Source organism: Nerophis lumbriciformis, linkage group LG22 (assembly GCF_033978685.3).
Source record: "Nerophis lumbriciformis linkage group LG22, RoL_Nlum_v2.1, whole genome shotgun sequence".
In the NCBI taxonomy this organism is placed as follows: Eukaryota; Metazoa; Chordata; class Actinopteri; order Syngnathiformes; family Syngnathidae; genus Nerophis; species Nerophis lumbriciformis.
The window spans coordinates 39,329,196-39,348,684 of record NC_084569.2 but is presented as its reverse complement, the minus strand read 5'-3'; the positions used below and the strand labels follow the sequence as shown (position 1 = coordinate 39,348,684).

At 40.2% G+C, this 19,489-nt stretch overlaps 1 protein-coding gene across 3 annotated transcripts in view; it reads right to left on the bottom strand.

Moving 5' to 3' along the window:
* The window catches only part of tcf20 (transcription factor 20), a 56,579-nt gene that overhangs the window by 18,894 nt on the left and 18,196 nt on the right, over positions 1–19,489 (bottom strand). For all 3 annotated transcript variants that reach the window (XM_072915715.1, XM_072915716.1, XM_072915714.1), the window contains exon 2: positions 2,656–2,845. The gene's annotated coding sequence lies outside the window, so the exon portion shown is untranslated. The remainder of the gene's footprint in view (positions 1–2,655; positions 2,846–19,489) is intronic.

The following is a 19,489-nucleotide window of genomic DNA, read 5'->3' as shown; positions in this document are numbered from 1 at the left end:
TGTGACCAACGTTCTCTCTAAGGTGCGCGCTTGTGCAATTGCGCACTGTTTAAGCGTCCTCTGCGCATAGCAAATCTATGCCACGCACAAAACCAAATAAAAAAATAAGCGCATAACAATTTTCGACACACGGACACGACAGAGACAACAGTTTTCGTCATCATTGTTCAAATATTGTGACGTCTGTCGAGACGCTTATCTCCATTCGGTGCCACACGCCCACACCATCAAAATGCAGAGGCAAAACATTTCCTCATTAGTTGTGATTTCCTTCTCTGCATGAAAGTTTAAAAGTAGCATATATTATTAATGCAGTATGAAGAAGAATGTTTTAATGTAGACATGCAAGCCTTGAAATAACATTTTGAAAATCAAGACTACATTTCCTGCAAATGGGTGCATTTCTACCCTATATTTTAACTTTAGATTTATTCTCATATCAAACTCTTTTAGCTGTCTTTTTGACACTTACATCAGGCGCCCCCCTCCACACCCTGGATTATAAATAATGTAAATAATTCAATGTGATTATCTTGTGTGATGACTGTATTATGATGATAGTATATATCTGATAGTATATATCTGTATCATAAATCAATTTAAGTGGACCCCGACTTAAACAAGTTGATAAACTTATTGGGGTGTTACCATTTAGTGGTCAATTGTACGGAATATGTACTTCACTGTGCAACCTACTAATAAAAGTCTCAATCAATCAATCAAAACACATAGAATCATCATACTGCTGTGATTATATGCATCAAGTGTTCATTCAAGGCTAAGGCAAAATATCGACATATACCGTATTTTCCGCACTATAAGGCGCACCTAAAAACCACAATTTTTCTCAAAAGCTGACAGTGCGCCTAATAACCCGGTGCGCTTTATTACGATTCATTTTCATAAAGTTTCGGTCTCGCAACTTCGGTAAACAGCCGCCATCTTTTTTCCCGGTAGAACAGGAAGCGCTTCTTCTTCTACGCAAGCAACCGCCAAGGAAAGCACCCGCCCCCATAGAACAGGAAGCGCTTCACCCGCCCCCGGAAGAAGAAGAAAAAACGCGCGGATATCACCGTATGTTTCATTTCCTGTTTACATCTGTAAAGACCACAAAATGGCTCCTACAAAGGACAAGGATCCGGTTCATAAAAAGACGCAATCTCTCCATCCGCACACGGATTACTACCGTATTTCACAGCAACTGATATTCCTGTGAACTGCACTGTGGAACGGGAGCACGTACGGTGAATATTCGCACCACAGAGAATGAGAAGTCATCCTTCACTGTGGTTCTAGCTTGCCATGCTAACTTCCACCCAGGGTGATATTCAAAAGGAAGACCTTGCCAAAAGAGACCTTTCCAGCCGGCGTCATCATAAAAGCTAACTCGAAGGGATGGATGGATGAAGAAAAGATGAGCGAGTGGTTAAGGGAAGTTTACGCGAAGAGGCCGGGTGGCTTTTTTCACACAGCTCCGAAGGCGAACACACCTTCACTAAGACGGGCAGATAGCGCCGGTCGACATACGCCAACATCTGCCAGTGGATCGTAAATGCCTGGGCAGATAGTTTCGGTCACAACTGTGGTCCGAGCTTTCCGGAAGGCAGGATTCACAGAACTGCTGCACAACAACAGCGACACTGAATCCGATGACTTCGACGAGGCGGAGCCGGCCATTTTTGGATCCCACGCTTGCGCAACTTTTCAATTCGGACACCGAAGACGAAGAATTCGAAGGATTTACGAATGAAGAATAACTTCAGAAGGTGAGCGCTATGTTTATTTTGTGTGTTGTGACATTAACGTTCGAGCAACATTATGTTGCTATTTATTGCTCTACACCATTTTGAATTTTACTATGTTTGTGATTGCACATTTGCGTACATTTTGGGACAGAGTTGTTAGAACGCTGGTTTTCAATATATTATTAAAGTTTGACTGAACTATCTGACTGTTTTTTTGACATTCACTTTAGCGCAGCGTTTTTTTGACATTCACTTTAGCGCAGCGTAGGCGCGGCTTTTAGTCCGGGGCGGCTTATTGGTGGACAAAATTATGAAATATGTAATTCATAGAAGGTGCGGCTAATAATCCGGTGCGCCTTATAGTGCGGAAAATACGGTATATTGTGTATCGCAATATGGCCTTAAAATATCGCAATATTAAAAAAAGGCCATATCGCCCAGCCCTAGTTTCAATGATGCCATTTCTGTTTGTCATGTATAATTTTGTCTATTTTGTGTTTATCCTTGAATAAACAGGTCAGTTTCTTGTTACCAACCATTGTGTATTATTCAAAGTCCCCTAATTCAGTTGTTATCAAGAGTACTAAAACCCTGTTCAACATGATTCTGACAACTAAGTAGGCTAAATAACTTTAAACTTTAATACATGCTCGGATAGGCCAGTATCGGTCAGTATCGGTATCGGTCAGTATCGGATCGGAAATGCAAAAACAATATCGGTATCGGATCGGAAGTGCAAAAACCTGGATCGGGACATCCCTAGTAAATGCATTTTATATTAGTCTTTGTTAGTATTTTTTTTTTGGTCACTACGTGTATTTTTCTGTTGTTAAAAGCTCTTATTGCCTTGTTTCTGCAAATATTTTCCTCTTGATGCACTCTGGTAACTTCAGCATTGAAGCCATCTTACCTGGGCTATTGTCTGTCAACCATCATTCAATTCTTCCTAGTTCCATCGCAACAATTTGCTAAAAGGGGGGTAATCCATGTATGCGACTTCAAGTTCAGTCAATTCAAACTCCAGTTGTTTGTTTTTCTTCAGTAATTCCATGCAGAAGAAATCATTTTTCAGCAGCTGCTGACCAGAAGCCTTAGAAACACTGTAGAGACAAGAGATAAACAAAGTTAGCATGTAACAGTCAACACTAATGCACCATATTTAGTACAATATTTAGGTAATGTTAAAATGATTACTGTGGTAACAAATGTTTTTATACCTAAATAATCAAATACATCAGTAAAATATACATGAGTGATTTTTTGTTTTCTATTTTTATTTGCAATTTCCAAAAATAAAACACCTTTCGAAGCTCAACTATTTTCTTATGTTCTTTTAGTAAATATAAAACAATTTAGATTTAAATACCTATTGTATGAAGTAGGGTAAGTAAAATAATTGATTTGATAGACATCTTTTAAATATTGATTCACAAGGCATAATATCAGTTCAGTGTTTCCCACAGGACAGGCATCTATTTGTGGTGGTGTGGTCGAGGGGCGGGGGGTGGCGGCGGCAGCGGCGATGACCAAGAAGAACGCGGAGTTGGAATATAATTACAACACTTTATGTACATATTTATATACAGATTTGAACAATTAGTTATTCACTGAAATATATTTATTAATTGTGGTTCTTACAAAAAATATATCTTATAAAATATAAAAGCTAAAATGGCTCTTAAAGCTCTGCCCTTTTAATTAGTGAATACTAAATAATTTAACTTTAGCCTACTACTACAACCATATTATTTACCAGCAACATGAAGAGAAACATAGGCAGAGGTGTCCTGCCACAGTCAGTCAACCTCCTCCTCCTCCTCCTGCTGCTGCTGAACAGGTCGCACCTGTGGTCCGGACTGTAGGCCTACCTCCTCTCCAAGTCGAGCCCTTTTCGGCCGTTGAAAATATTTTTCTATACTCATCTGTGTGAAGGAGTGAACATCCAACATTAGAATTGATTACTAACGAGCAGAACCGCTATATGTACAGTGCCGTCTAACCTTAAGCGGCAGCAGCTCAACACATGCAGGGTTCAACGTTAAGGTTTTTTTCTACTTGCCCCAATATTTTTACTTGTCCTGCCTAGGTTTTTTTCTGGCTGTGTAGTGCTCATGGCTTATATCTTACTAAAATCCTTCCCGTTGACTATTTACAACACTACACAGTATTTATTATTATTATCTATAATTACATTTAAATGGCATTGCATACATGTAAAATTAAATGCTATTTCACATTATCTGACCAGTAGCAGTTACACTCATCTGAACAGGTCAGCCACCTGTTTAAAGCCCGATCACAGTTGAAATCTTGAAATGAAGGGCCTTTAATGGCCAAAACATTAACCTGGACAACATTTTAACAGCTGGTTGGCTCAGATTTTATTCTTTTCATTGCATTCACATGCTGCAGTGGACAGTGGACAATTTAGCTTCAGTCCACGTGTGTTTATTGACAACAGGGTTATAACCTGGACACGTTAGCTCGTCGGTATGAAAACAGGTGACTGTTACTACGTGCGTTTGCCCCGGCCCCCGAGTCAAACAGCGGCGGTATTAATGAAGCAGCGTCAGGCTGCTCACCGTCAGTGAAACGCTCGGTGAAATCACGGATTAACGTTAAATATATGACGAGCCGCGAGCGATGCAGCTATAACCTATCTACCTATAACCTATATTACCCTCGTATTTTGATCCTTCGTCGTCGTCGTCTTCTTCTTCTTCTTCTGGCCCACCAGGTGAATTAAGTGCTATTGGCGGAGTTACAATGCATAGTAGGCTACTGCCACCTACTGCACCGGAGTTGTAACTACAAGGTACATTCACAAACAGAGTCCCACTGCTTTTATGAGCGGTCGGTTGAGTCAAAAGCCGAAAAATCCATTTGTGGCGGACGTAATTCTTTCGTGGCGGGCCGCCACAAATAAATGAATGTGTGGGAAACACTGCAGTTATCTTCTCATGCCCGCCCCCTGGTAGCTGCAACAGCAGTGTCACACTGACTGTGCTAACGTTAGCTGCAAACGACAAGACGTCTGGGGCAAAAGAAAATAAAGTGAGAGATTTACTGGCTTTATTTTTCCACCCGAGTCACCGCGGCTCATAAAGATATACAGTAATATAAGCCATTGCAATTATTGTTAGCAAAGATTTACAGCATAACCCGCGACCCCCACTACCTTATGATCATGCTACGTAAACGTTTGTAAACTGTTGTTATTAATGACTATATCTGTAACTGAGTATTATAAGATTTGTTCATACAATATATTACTTACATTTGTTTTCATGTGAAAAAAAAACCAACAACTCATTTTAAGGTGTGGTGGCTTTTATTTTGCCATGGGCAAGTGACATGATCAATTACATGTACCGTATTTTTCGGAGTATAAGTCGCACCGGAGTATAAGTCGCACCTGCCGAAAATGCATAATAAAGAAGGAAAAAAACATATACAGGTAAAAGCCAGTAAATTAGAATATTTTGAAAAACTTGATTTATTTCAGTAATTGCATTCAAAAGGTGTAACTTGTACATTATATTTATTCATTGCACACAGACTAATGCATTCAAATGTTTATTTCATTTAATTTTGATGATTTGAAGTGGCAACAAATGAAAATCCAAAATTCTGTGTGTCACAAAATTAGAATATTACTTAAGGCTAATACAAAAAAGGGATTTTTAGAAATGTTGGCCAACTGAAAAGTATGAAAATGAAAAATAAGAGCATGTACAATACTCAATACTTGGTTGGAGCTCCTTTTGCCTCAATTACTGCGTTAATGCGGCGTGGCATGGAGTCGATGAGTTTCTGGCACTGCTCAGGTGTTATGAGAGCCCAGGTTGCTCTGATAGTGGCCTTCAACTCTTCTGCGTTTTTGGGTCTGGCATTCTGCATCTTCCTTTTCACAATACCCCACAGATTTTCTATGGGGCTAAGGTCAGGGGAGTTGGCGGGCCAATTTAGAACAGAAATACCATGGTCCGTAAACCAGGCACGGGTAGATTTTGCGCTGTGTGCAGGCGCCAAGTCCTGTTGGAACTTGAAATCTCCATCTCCATAGAGCAGGTCAGCAGCAGGAAGCATGAAGTGCTCTAAAACTTGCTGGTAGACGGCTGCGTTGACCCTGGATCTCAGGAAACAGAGTGGACCGACACCAGCAGATGACATGGCACCCCAAACCATCACCCAACCATGCAAATTTTGCATTTCCTTTGGAAATCGAGGTCCCAGAGTCTGGAGGAAGACAGGAGAGGCACAGGATCCACGTTGCCTGAAGTCTAGTGTAAAGTTTCCACCATCAGTGATGGTTTGGGGTGCCATGTCATCTGCTGGTGTCGGTCCACTCTGTTTCCTGAGATCCAGGGTCAACGCAGCCGTCTACCAGCAAGTTTTAGAGCACTTCATGCTTCCTGCTGCTGACCTGCTCTATGGAGATGGAGATTTCAAGTTCCAACAGGACTTGGCGCCTGCACACAGCGCAAAATCTACCCGTGCCTGGTTTACGGACCATGGTATTTCTGTTCTAAATTGGCCCGCCAACTCCCCTGACCTTAGCCCCATAAAAAATCTGTGGGGTATTGTGAAAAGGAAGATGCAGAATGCCAGACCCAAAAACGCAGAAGAGTTGAAGGCCACTATCAGAGCAACCTGGGCTCTCATAACACCTGAGCAGTGCCAGAAACTCATCGACTCCATGCCACGCCGCATTAACACAGTAATTGAGGCAAAAGGAGCTCCAACCAAGTATTGAGTATTGTACATGCTCATATTTTTCATTTTCATACTTTTCAGTTGGCCAACATTTCTAAAAATCCCTTTTTTGTATTAGCCTTAAGTAATATTCTAATTTTGTGACACACGGAATTTTGGATTTTCATTTGTTGCCACTTCAAATCATCAAAATTAAATGAAATAAACATTTGAATGCATCAGTCTGTGTGCAATGAATAAATATAATGTACAAGTTACACTTTTTGATGCAATTACTGAAATAAATCAAGTTTTTCAAAATATTCTAATTTACTGGCTTTTACCTGTATAAGTCGCACCAGAGCCCGGCCAAACTATGAAAAAAACTGCGACTTATAGTCCGAAAAATACGGTAAGTGAAATCCTGCCTTAATGTAATTTGTAATAATGGAACGTGGCAATACAAATGCACTTTCAATTGCTATTACTTGCTCATTTCAAAAATGCCCTTTTGAAACTTTTAAGAAAATGTAAACTGTCCAAAGAGAAAAACTTAAGTACATTTGTATTTTGTAACAGATTGAGACATTTTCATCCATTTCTTTTGATCCATGTTTAACTATGTTTTATATATAGAGTGTTCTGTATTTATTGTGATTATTATTATTATGCCTTAGAAACATTAGGTTTCAGAGCAGGGCACTTGGCGGTCCGATCCTCGGCTACATAAGCTAGCTTTTGGGACGTGGAACGTCACCTTGCTGGGGGGGGGAGGAGCCTGAGCTAGTGCGCCAGGTGGAGAAGTTCCGGCTAGATATAGTCGCATACCTGCCAACTTTTGAAATCAGAAAAACCTAGTAGCCAGGGTCCAGGGGCCGCAGGCCCCGGTAGGTCCAGGACAAAGTCCTGGTGGGGGGTTCGCCCCCCCGACGCAAAATGATTATTAGCATTCAGACAGGTTAAAATGTTGCTAAAACCATCACTTTTCTATCAGTCAGTGACTTTTCAAAACAAAAATATTACAGCAAAAATCATATGGGTTGATTGACATGTTTATTCTGTAAGCTAACTTCAATAGTTTGAAATTATTTTGACAGTTAATGCCAGTTATCCTGTCAACCTTTCACAAGACTTCAATTTGTTAATTGAAAGTATAAACACTTTTTACAGTAAACAAATGGTAAAACAGTACTAAACAATTCCATTAAAAAAAAATTGGTGTCATTATTAACTTTCTGTCCAAGCTTGTATAATCTACTGCCTTGTTCAATTGTAAAAAATATTCTGTGCCTAAAATTCACATTTCTATCACAATTATCATACTGTAAACATGGTAAGCTAACTTCATTAAAATTAATAGTCCTGTCAATAGCATGGAATTACAATTCAAATGTAGTTTTTTTGTAAGCCTTTCAAAAGAATTCAAAATATGAAAAATGAATGAAAATTAATTGAAGCCATCAGACACTTGAAAAGTGGCACATCACATCTCTAATGTAATCATTTGAACTTTTCAACAGAAATAGCACTGCAAAAATATTAAGGACATACTTCTGTATTTTGGTAGTTATGCTGTCAACATTTAACAAGATTTCTTCAACTTGAATTTGAAAGCATAAATAGTATAAACACTTTTAACAGTATAACAGTACTAAACAATTCCAATAGATAACATTGGTGTCATTACCTTTTTGTGGCTAAAATCCAACGGCAAAGGCATTAGCAACGGCATTAGACTTGTGTTTTTTTGTCCCAACGTGGTCTTTTACATCGCTAATTCCTCCGTGTCCGATCGAAAAATCTTGTCTGCACAAGGTGCAATTCGCGTAGTTTTCACCCTTTTTGGAACGGATAATTATTCCCGGATAGGCTTTTGAATATTCTTCACGGAATGACTGCAGTTTTCTTTTCGGTTTAAGACTCGTTTGCGATTTTTCTCCGGCTGATTCCATGATCGTTCGCTAGTTTGGAAACAATGGCAACAGGTGCCTCGTGCTTGGCAGCGGTGCTATAAATAGCCTCGCGCATGGCATTCGGAATGGCTCGATAGGAAGTTACGGGAAGCAGTGTCGATTTTCATTGTTGTTACGCGATTTCGTGAATAAAACTTTAAAAAAATATATTTTTTTTAATTAATGAAAAACCGTACTTTTTATCACTGCAACCGTAACCCGGAATAGGTTGATGAAAACCGTACTAATTACGGGAAAACCGGAGTAGTTGGCAGGTATGTAGTCGGACTTACTTCGACGCACAGTAAGGGCTCTGGAACCAGTTCTCTCGAGAGGGGCTGGACTCTTTTCCACTCTGGCGTTGCCAGCAGTGAGAGGCGACGGGCTGGGGTGGCAATTCTTGTTGCCCTTCGGCTCAAAGCCTGCACGTTGGAGTTCAACCCAGTGGATGAGAGTGTAGCTCCCCTCCGCCTTAGGGTGGGGGGGACGGGTCCTGACTGTTGTTTGCGCTTACGCGCCAAACGGCAGCTCAGAGTACCCACCCTTTTTGGATTCACTCGAGGGAGTACTGGAGAGAGCCCCCCCCGGGTGATTCACTCGTTCTACTAGGGCAGGGGTCGGCAACATTTACCAGTCAAAGAGCCATTTTGACCAGTTTCACAAATTATAGAAAACAATGGGAGCCGCAAATTTTTTTTGAAATTTTAAATGAAATAACACTGCATACTAAGTTTTTTTTTGCTTTGTGCTATGTATAACCAGGGGTCTCAGACACGCTGCCCACACCTTTATGTGGAATTTGAAAGCTGGTGCGGCACACGGGTTTTTAAATGAATGGCGCTTGTCAGCGTCATGCGTGCCGTGATGGTACAGCATATAGCACACACTAGTGATGGGTCCGGCAACACCGATGCATCGGCGCATGCGTCGAGCTCATAGAGCAAAACCCTGTGTCGGTGCGCGTACCGCTTTTAGAAAGTCACGTGACCGATCATGAGCTGTTTTGGTCACGTGACTGATACGCGAACTGTGTCGCACTGACGCCTCCTCTGTGCCCTGTGAGCGTGTCTTTTCTACAGCCCGAGAAAAAATAACTAAGAAGAGAAATCGTCTAAAATGTAATACGTCGGAAAAACTTTTTTTTTTTTTTTTTTATAAAAATGTGTAAAAAAAATAAATAAAATAAAATTCCCAGTCCACAATCATCCACAACACGTTCTCTTAGATGTCCATGTTATGATACATGTTCACATTATTTATTGACTGTATCTAAAAAAGATACAAATATATTTTTATTTAAATGAAGATATGAAATAATCCTAAATGAAATACAATGACTTGGTTTATATTATTGTATATACTAGGGCAGGGATCACCAACGCGGTGCCCGCGGGCACCAGGTAGCCCGTAAGGACCAGATCAGTCGCTGGCCTGTTCTAAAAATAGCTCAAAGAGCAGCACTTACCAGTGAGCTGCCTCTATTTTTTAAATGCTAAAGTTAAAGTTAAAGTTAAAGTACCAATGATTGTCTCACACACACACTAGGTGTGGCGAGATTATTCTCTGCATTTGACCCATCACCCTTGATCACCCCCTGGGAGGTGAGGGGAGCAGTGGGCAGCAGCGGTGGCCGCGCCCGGGAATCATTTTGGTGATTTAACCCCCAATTCCAACCCTTGATGCTGAGTGCCAAGCAGGGAGGTAATGGGTCCCATTTTTATAGTCTTTGGTATGACTCGGCCGGGATTTGAACTCACAACCTACCGATCTCAGAGCGGACACTCTAACCACTAGGCCACGGAGTAGTGTCATTTATTTATTAGCAAGCTGGTCTCGCTTTGCTTGACATTTTTAATTCTAAAAGAGACAAAACTCAAATAGAATTTGAAAATCCATGAAAATATTTTAAAGACTTGGTCTTCACTTGTTTAAATAAATTCATTTATTTTTTTTACTTTGCTTCTTAATACTTTTAGAAATACAATTTTAGAGAAAAAATACAACCTTAAAAATGATTTTAGGATTTTTAAACACATATACCTTTTTACCTTTTAAATGTCTTCTTCTTCTTTCCTGACAATTTAAATCAATGTTCAAGTAAATTATTTTTTTTTTCATTGTAAAGAATAATAAATATTTTAGCTTCTGTTTTTTCGACGAAGAATATTTGTGAAATATTTGTTCAAACGTACTATGATTAAAATTCAAAAAAATTATTCTGGCAAATCTAGAAAATCTGTAGAATCAAATTTAAATCTAATTTCAAAGTATTTTGAATTTCTTTTAAAATTTTTGTTCTGGAAAATCTAGAAGAAATACTGATTTGTCTTTGTTAGAAATATAGCTTGGTCCAATTTGTTAAATATTCTGACAAAGTGCAGATTGGATTTTAACCAATGTCGTCAAAATTCTAAAATGTATCTTAATCAGGAAAAATTACTAATGATGTTCCGTAAATTATTTTTTTAATTTTTTCAAAAAGATTCAAATTAGCTAGTTTTTCTCTTCTTTTTGTCGGTTGAATTTTGAATTTTAAAGAGTCGAAATTAAAGATAAACTATGTTTCAAAATTTTATTTGATTTTTTTTCGTGTTTTCTCCTCTTTTAAACCGTTCAATTAAGTGTTTTTTTCATCATTTATTCTCTACAAAAAACCTTCCGTAAAAGGAAAAAAAATGGACAACGGAATGACAGACAGAAATACCCTTTTTTTTAAATATATATATACATTTATTTATTTAGCTATTCTTGTTTGAATCACACTTACGTGTAACTTACAAATGACAATATATTTATTTATTTAAGTGTGTATCAAACTGGTAGCCCTTCGCATTAATCAGTACCCAAGAAGTAGTTTTTGGTTTCAAAAAGGTTGGTGACCCCTGTACTAGGGCATCAAATCAGTGTCAGTTGAGTCGGTCCATAGGTTGCCTGTAGGGATTTTTAATGTCCAGCAGATCTCAGTATTTAGTGACACAGTATCAATACAGTTTTGCAATGTGTCGAAACGCTTCATGACGCCTCATCAACCCATCACTAGCACACACTACAGTCAGCGTGCCCGGTCAGCCACACGCTGTATGGGGCTTCCGCTTACTCACGTAGGCAACAGCAAGGCATACTTGGTCAACAACCACACAGGTCACACTGACGGTGGCGGTATAAAAAAAAACTTTAACACTCTTACTAATAATGCGCCACACTGTGAACCCACACCAAACAAGAATGACAAACACATTTCGGGAGAACATCTGCACCGTAACACAACATAAACACAACAGGACAAATACCCAGAATCCCATGCAGCCCTAACTCTTCCGCTACCACGGGGGTGACGGCGTGGTGAAGTTGGTAGAGTGGCCGTGCCAGCAATCGGAGGGTTGCTGGTTACTGGGGTTCAATCCCCACCTTCTACCATCCTAGTCATGTCCGTTGTGTCCTTGGGCAAGACACTTCACCCTTGCTCCTGATGGCTGCTGGTTAGCGCCTTGCATGGCAGCTCCCGCCATCAGTGTGTGAATGTGTGTGTGAATGGGTAAATGTGGAAATAGTGTCAAAGCGCTTTGAGTACCTTGAAGGTAGAAAAGCGCTATACTAGTATAACCCATTTATCATTTAAATACCAAACCCCGCCCACCTCAACCGATGCACAGAGGGAGGGGGGGGGGGGGGGGGGTGGGGGGGAAGAGTCAGGGCGGCATGGGATTCTGGGTGTTTGTTCTGTTGTGTTTATGTTGTGTTAAGGTGCAGATGTTCTCCCGAAATGTGTTTGTCATTCTTGTTTGGTTTTGGTTCAAAGTGTGGCGCATTATTAGTAAGAGTGTTAAAGTTGTTTTATATGGTCACCGTCAGTGTAACCTGTGTGGCTGTTGACCAAGTATACATTGCGGTCACGTACGTGTGCAAGCAGAAGATGTATTTTGTGTTAAAGTGATAGGCTGGCACGCTGTTAATACAGATTGTAGGGGGCGCTAAATGTTGTACCATCATGGCACGCCCTTATTATAGGCCCTTATTATAGCAGTAAGGGTGAAAATCGGTGAATATTAATCCCGGGAGTTTTCTGCGAGAGGCACTGAAATCCGGAAGTTTCACGGGAAAATTGGGGGATTCAGCAAGTAAGCTGCTGAGCCGCATCAGAGTGATCAAAGAGCCGCATGCGGCTCCGGAGCCGCGGGTTGCTGACCCCTGTACTAGGGGGACTTCAACGCTCATGTTGGCAACGACAGTGAAACCTGGAGAGGCGTGATTGGGAAGAATGGCCGCCCGGATCTGAACCCGAGTGGTGTTTTAGTTATTGGACTTTTGTGCTCGTCACAGATTGTCCATAACAAACACCATGTTCAAACATAAGCGTGTCCATATGTGCACTTGGCACCAGGACACCCTAGGCCGCAGTTCCATGATCTACTTTGTAGTTGTGTCATCAGATTTGCGGTCTCATGTTTTGAACACTCGGCTGAAGAGAGGGGCGGAGCTTTCTACCGCTCCCTGTATGCTCAGTGCCAGAGCTTGGTCCGCATTGCCGGCAGTAAGTCGGACCCGTTTCCAGTGAGGGTTGGACTCCGCCAAGGCTGGCCTTTGTCACCGATTCTGTTCATAACTTTTATGGACAGAATTTCTAGGCGCAGTCAGGGCGTTGAGGGTATCTGGTTTGGTGGCTGCAGGATTAGGTCTCTGCGATCCGTTGTGGTGAAGAAGTAGCTGAGCCGGAAGGCAAAGCTCTCAATTTACCGGTCGATCTACGTTCCCATCCTCACCTATGGTCATGAGCTTTGGGTTATGACAGAAAGGACAAGATCACGGGTACAAGCGGCCGAAATGAGTTTCATCCATCGGGCGGCGGGTATCTCCCTTAGAGATAGGGTGAGAAGCTCTGTCATCCGGGAGGAGCTCAAAGTAAAGCCGCTGCTCCTCCACATCAAGAGGAACCAGATGAGGTGGTTCGGGCATCTGGTCAGGATGCCACCCGAACGCCTCCCTTGGGAGGTGTTTAGGGCACGTTCGACCGGTAGGATGCCACGGGGAAAACCAAGGACACGTTGGGACGACTATCTTTCCCGGCTGGCCTGGGAATGCCTCGGGATCCCCCGGGTGTGGGCTTCCCTGCTTAGGCTGCTGCCCCCGCGACCCGGCCTCGGATAAGCGGAAGAAGATGGATGGATGGATGGATATTATTATTTGTAACCTTTTACGCTTTTGTTTTTTTTGCATTATTTCAATGCATTTTAACTGCGTTTTGTACATAGAATGTTTTGTCCTTATTGTGATTTTGATTATTATTTCTAATATTTTACCTTTCTGTTTTATTTTGTACAGCACTTTGGGGCGGTAATCTGTTTTAGAAATGTGCTGTATGAATAAATCTACCTCGACCTTGAATTGTGATTAATCGATTTAAGACCTTTTGAATAGCAATCTAATCAATTTGGGATATTAGTATATAGCACAACAAACGGGTATGTAAGAATTAGGGGTATATACAGTAGGTAGGGCATCCTCACGGTTTGGTTCATTTTCAGACAATAATAGTACAAAACACAAACTGGAAACCTTAGCCAAAAAAATAGCATTCTTGGAAAAAAAACAACATTGTTATGATATACCATATCACATACTTCCTCCAAACGTGCCGAATTTGTGACCTTTTTCCAATTGGTGACATCATTGTAGGGTTGTACGGTATACCGGTACTAGTATAGCACCGCGATACTAATTAATCATATTCGGTACTATACCGCCTCTAAAAAGTACTGGTCGTATTATGTTTATAAAGTCAGGAAATACGTCCCTGGACACACGAGGACCTAAATTATGACCAATGTATGATCCTGTAACTACTTGGTATCGGATCGATACCTAAATTTGTGGTACCATCCAAAACTAATGTAAAGTATCAAAGAAGAGAAGAATAAGTGATTATTACATTTTAACAGAAGTGTAGATAGAACATGTTAAAGAGAAAGCAACCAGATATTAACAGTAAATGAACAAGTACAATAATAATTCATTTTTTACCACTTGTCCCTCATTATTTTTGACAAAATAATAAAATGATAAATGACACAATATGTTACTGCATATGGCAACAGCTAAATTAGGAGCCTTTGTTTCCTTACTGACTACTAAAATAGAAGTTGTCTCGTATGTTAACTATTTCATTTAAGGACAAACTTGCAATAAGAAACATATGTTTAATGTACCCTAAGATTGTTTGTTAAAATAAAGCCAATAGTGTAATTCTTTGTAGTCCCCTTTATTTAGAAAAGTACCGAAAAGTATCGCAATACATTTTGGCACGAAAATATTGGTATCGGGACAACACTACATCATCGGATATATCCATATATGGTCGATATTTGCCCGAAGAGCTTTGCGCGAGTCCGACGTTGTACTCAATAAGCTCCTTGTTTTCCTATCCTCTTGTTGTGGAGCAGACTGGCTCGTACATGCACGTGCATCTCTGCTGTTGCTATTTACATACCTGCCAACTTTTGAAATCAGAAAAACCTAGTAGCCAGGGTCCAGGGGCCGCAGGCCCCGGTAGGTCCAGGACAAAGTCCTGGTGGGGGGTTCAGGCTTCGCCCCCCGACGCAAAATGATTATTAGCATTCAGACAGGTTAAAATGTTGCTAAAACCATCACTTTTCTATCAGTCACAGTGACTTTTCAAAACAAAAATATTACAGCAAAAATCATATGGGTTGATTGACATGTTTATTCTGTAAGATAACTTCAATAGTTTGACATTATTTTGACAGTTAATGCCAGTTATCCTGTCAACCTTTCACAAGACTTCAATTTGTTAATTGAAAGTATAAACAGTATAAACACTTTTTACAGTAAACAAATGGTAAAACAGTACTAAACAATTCCATTAAAAAAAAAATTGGTGTCATTATTAACTTTCTGTCCAAGCTTGTATAATCTACTGCCTTGTTCAATTGTATAAAATATTCTGTGCCTAAAATTCACATTTCTATCACAATTATCATACTGTAAACATGGTAAGCTAACTTCATTAAAATTAATAGTCCTGTCAATAGCATGGAATTACAATTCAAATGTAGTTTTTTTGTAAGCCTTTCAAAATATGAAAAATTAATGAAAATTAATTGAAGCCATCAGACACTTGAAAAGTGGCACATCACATCTCTAATGTTATCATTTTAACTTTTCAACAGAAATAGCACTGCAAAGATATTAAGGACATACTTCTGTATTTTGGTAGTTATGCTGTCAACATTTAACAAGATTTCTTCAACTTGGACTTGAAAGCATAAATAGTACAAACACTTTTAACAGTATAACAGTACTAAACAATTCCAATAGATAACATTGGTGTCATTACCTTTTTGTGGCTAAAATCCGAAAAACGTTGAAAGTTTTCCACTTGTATCGCTAGCAACGGCATTAGACTTGTGTTTTTTTGTCCCAACGTGGTCTTTTACATCGCTAATTCCTCCGTGTCCGATCGAAAAATCTTGTCTGCACAAGGTGCAATTCGCGTAGTTTTCACCCTTTTTGGAACGGATAATTATTCCCGGATAGGCTTTTGAATATTCTTCACGGAATGACTGCAGTTTTCTTTTCGGTTTAAGACTCGTATGCGATTTTTCTCCGGCTGATTCCATGATCGTTCGCTCGTTTGGAAACAATGGCAACAGGTGCCTCATGCTTGGCAGCGGTGCTATAAATAGCCTCGCGCATTTTAAAAAAATGTTTTTTTTAAATTAATGAAAAACCGTATTTTTTATCACTGCAACCGTAACCCGGAATAGGTTGATGAAAACCGTACTAATTACGGGAAAACCGGAGTAGTTGGCAGGTATGTATTTATATAACAAAATAGCGTACAGTTCAAACACATATCTGTCAGTAGACTCCAAATGGATGAGCTAAAAACTACAGTACAACATGGCGGACGGGGAGAAGACGCGGACGAAGTGGAGCCACGTAAATAAGACCAGCCCACAAAACGGGCGTAACCTGAACAGATGGCCAGACAGCGCAGCTTGAAGATGGTCTGCAAAACGTAAGACTACAAAAGACCTGGGCAAATTAAGGCCCGAGGGCCACATGCGGCCCGTTAAGCTTTTTAAATCTGGCCCGCCGGACATTCCCAAATATTTTTTTTTAGATTTTTAAGATGGAAAGTGTAGCTGCCATTATGATGTGCAGTGATGTTTTCAAATTACTGTAAGTCTTGAAACTATACAAAGTATTTCAATGGTTGGAATCTGCACTTTTGCATGATATACTAGTTACTAGGGGTGTAACGGTACGTGTATTTGTATTGAACCGTTTCGGTACGGGGGTTCCGGTTTCGTTCGGAGATGTACCGAACGAGTTTCCACACATATTAAGTAGCGTAACGCACGTTGTGTAAACAATGCACACCGAGGCACAACACACGGCATGCTAGCAGCTAACGGGCTAGGATAGACTGACCATACGTCCTCTTTTCACCGGACATGTCCTCTTTTGCGGAGCTGTCAGGGCGGAGTTTCTTAAATGCCTCAAATGTCCGGCATTTTGAGTTAGGGTTGCGTGTATTTTCAATGTACGTTCAGGGTTAAGAAGGGGTTAAAAACAAAACAAACAGCAGCATTGGTGAGGGAGGGGCAGAGACAGAGAGAGAGAGAGAGTTATGATAAACGCGCATGCGTCGCCAGGCTCTGCTTTTTATCCATAGATTTATCACATTTATCTTTTTATTATCTATAGCAGGGGTGACAAAAGTGTGCCCCGGAGGCCATTTGCGGCCCACAGCTAATGTTTTAAAGGCCCACGGCACATTCTAAAAATACTATTAAAATAAACAAAAACATAACAAAAGTGAAATAAAAAAAGCTTAAAGGTTAAATGTAATTTAGAAAAAGTTGCAATGTTGACTAATAAAACAAAGCGTTTTTTTTTTCTTTCAAACTGTCATTGCTCAAAACATAATATAGAATCAAAATCAATGTTATTATGAATTATTGACCTATCCAAGGTTCCCATTATTTCACATCAGATATTCCACTAAGAAAAATATTTTTGGTGGAAGATTTTGCAAATGTGGTAAATAAATAACCCAAAATGTATATTTTGTTGTTGTCTTACTGTACTGAAAATGAACCGAACCATGACCTCTAAACCGAGGTACGTACCGAAACGAAATGTTTGTGTACTGTTACACCCCTAATATATATATATATATACCGTATTTTCCGCACTATAAGGCGCACCTAAAAACCACAAATTTTCTCAAAAGCTGACAGTGCGCCTTATAACCCGGTGCGCTTTATATATGGATAAATATTAAGATTCATTTTCATAAAGTTTCGGTCTCGCAACTTCGGTAAACAGCCGCCATCTTTTTTCCCGGTAGAACAGGAAGCGCTTCTTCTTCTACGCAAGCAACCGCCAAGGTAAGCACCCGCCCCCATAGAACAGGAAGCGCTTCTTCTTCTACTGTAAGCAACCACCCGCCCGCGTAGAAGAAGAAAAAGCGCGCGGATATCACCGTACGTTTCATTTCCTTTGTGTGTTTACATCTGTAAAGACCACAAAATGGCTCCTACTAAGCGACAAGGATCCGGTTCATGAAAAGACGCAATCTCTCCATCCGCACACGGATTACTATTTCACAGCAACTGATATTCCTGTGAACCGCACTGTGGATACAACGGGAGCACGTACGGTGAATATTCGCACCACAGGGAATGAGAAGTCATCCTTCACTGTGGTTCTAGCTTGCCATGCTAATGGCCAGAAACTTCCACCCATGGTGATATTCAAAAGGAAGACCTTGCCAAAAGAGACCTTTCCAGCCGGCGTCATCATAAAAGCTAACTCGAAGGGATGGATGAAGAAAAGATGAGCGAGTGGTTAAGGTAAGTTTAAGTTTACGCGAAGAGGCCGGGTGGCTTTTTTCACGCAGCTCTGTCCAAGTTGATATACGTATGTTTGTGATTGCACATTTGCGTACATTTTGGGAGTGAACAGAGTTGTTAGAACGCTGGTTTTTAATATATTATTAAAGTTTGACTGACCTATCTGACTGTTTTTTTGACATTCCTTTAGCGCAGTTAGATGCGGCTTACAACACGGGGCGGCTTATAGGTGGACAAAGTTTTGAAATATGCCGTTCATTGAAGGCGCGGCTTATAACCCAGGGCGCCTTATGGTGCGGAAAATACGGTATATACACACACAGGTATATATATATATATTTTTTTAAAGCACCATGACTATGGAAGGTTGTTTGGATTGTGTCATATAAGTAAATGCTGTGCTATTATTTCTAAGTACTTTCCAAGGTTATTGATCTGATTTACTCACACTGTCCACAAGATGGCAGTATATACTGTTCATAGCTTTCAGAGACCACCTGGTATTTAAAGGGGAACATTATCACCAGACCTATGTAAGCGTCAATATATACCTTGATGTTGCAGAAAAAAGACCATATTTTTTTTCCACTAAGAAAAATATTGTTGGTGGAAGATTTTGCAAATGTGGTAAATAAATAACCCAAAATGTTATATTTTGTTGTTTTCTTACTGTACCGAAAATGAACCGAACCGTGACCTCTAAACCGAGGTACGTACCGAACCAAAATTTTTGTGTACCGTTACACCCCTACTAGTTACTATGGTAATCTAAGTCCCAGCAGCTCAGACGAGGCACCAAGCAGTGTGGGTGAGGAGCGTTTCCACGGAGTGTTTCCAGAGCGGCCAGCCTAAAATGTGGGTGTCAGGGACAGACGCGGAAGAAGATTTTTACAACAAAGTTCCAAAAGCTTAGTGATATTTACCCTTCACGTTCATATTTTGTTGTGTTTGTTGCATTTTTGTTGGGTTTCGCTTGATTGTAAAATATGTCGATCGAGACGGTGTGTGACGTTCATATGTTGTCAATATTCCGTGTTTTATCCTTCATACTTAATATTGTAAAGCCCACATACTTTTGTTTCATGTACATTCTGGGGGTTTTGTTCAGTAACATTTTTTTTTTTAATTCCATTCTGTTTTTAAGGCGGTCTGTCATAACATTTTTAGCTTTCAATGAGACTAGTGATGGGTTGATGAGGCGTCATGAAGCGTTTCGACA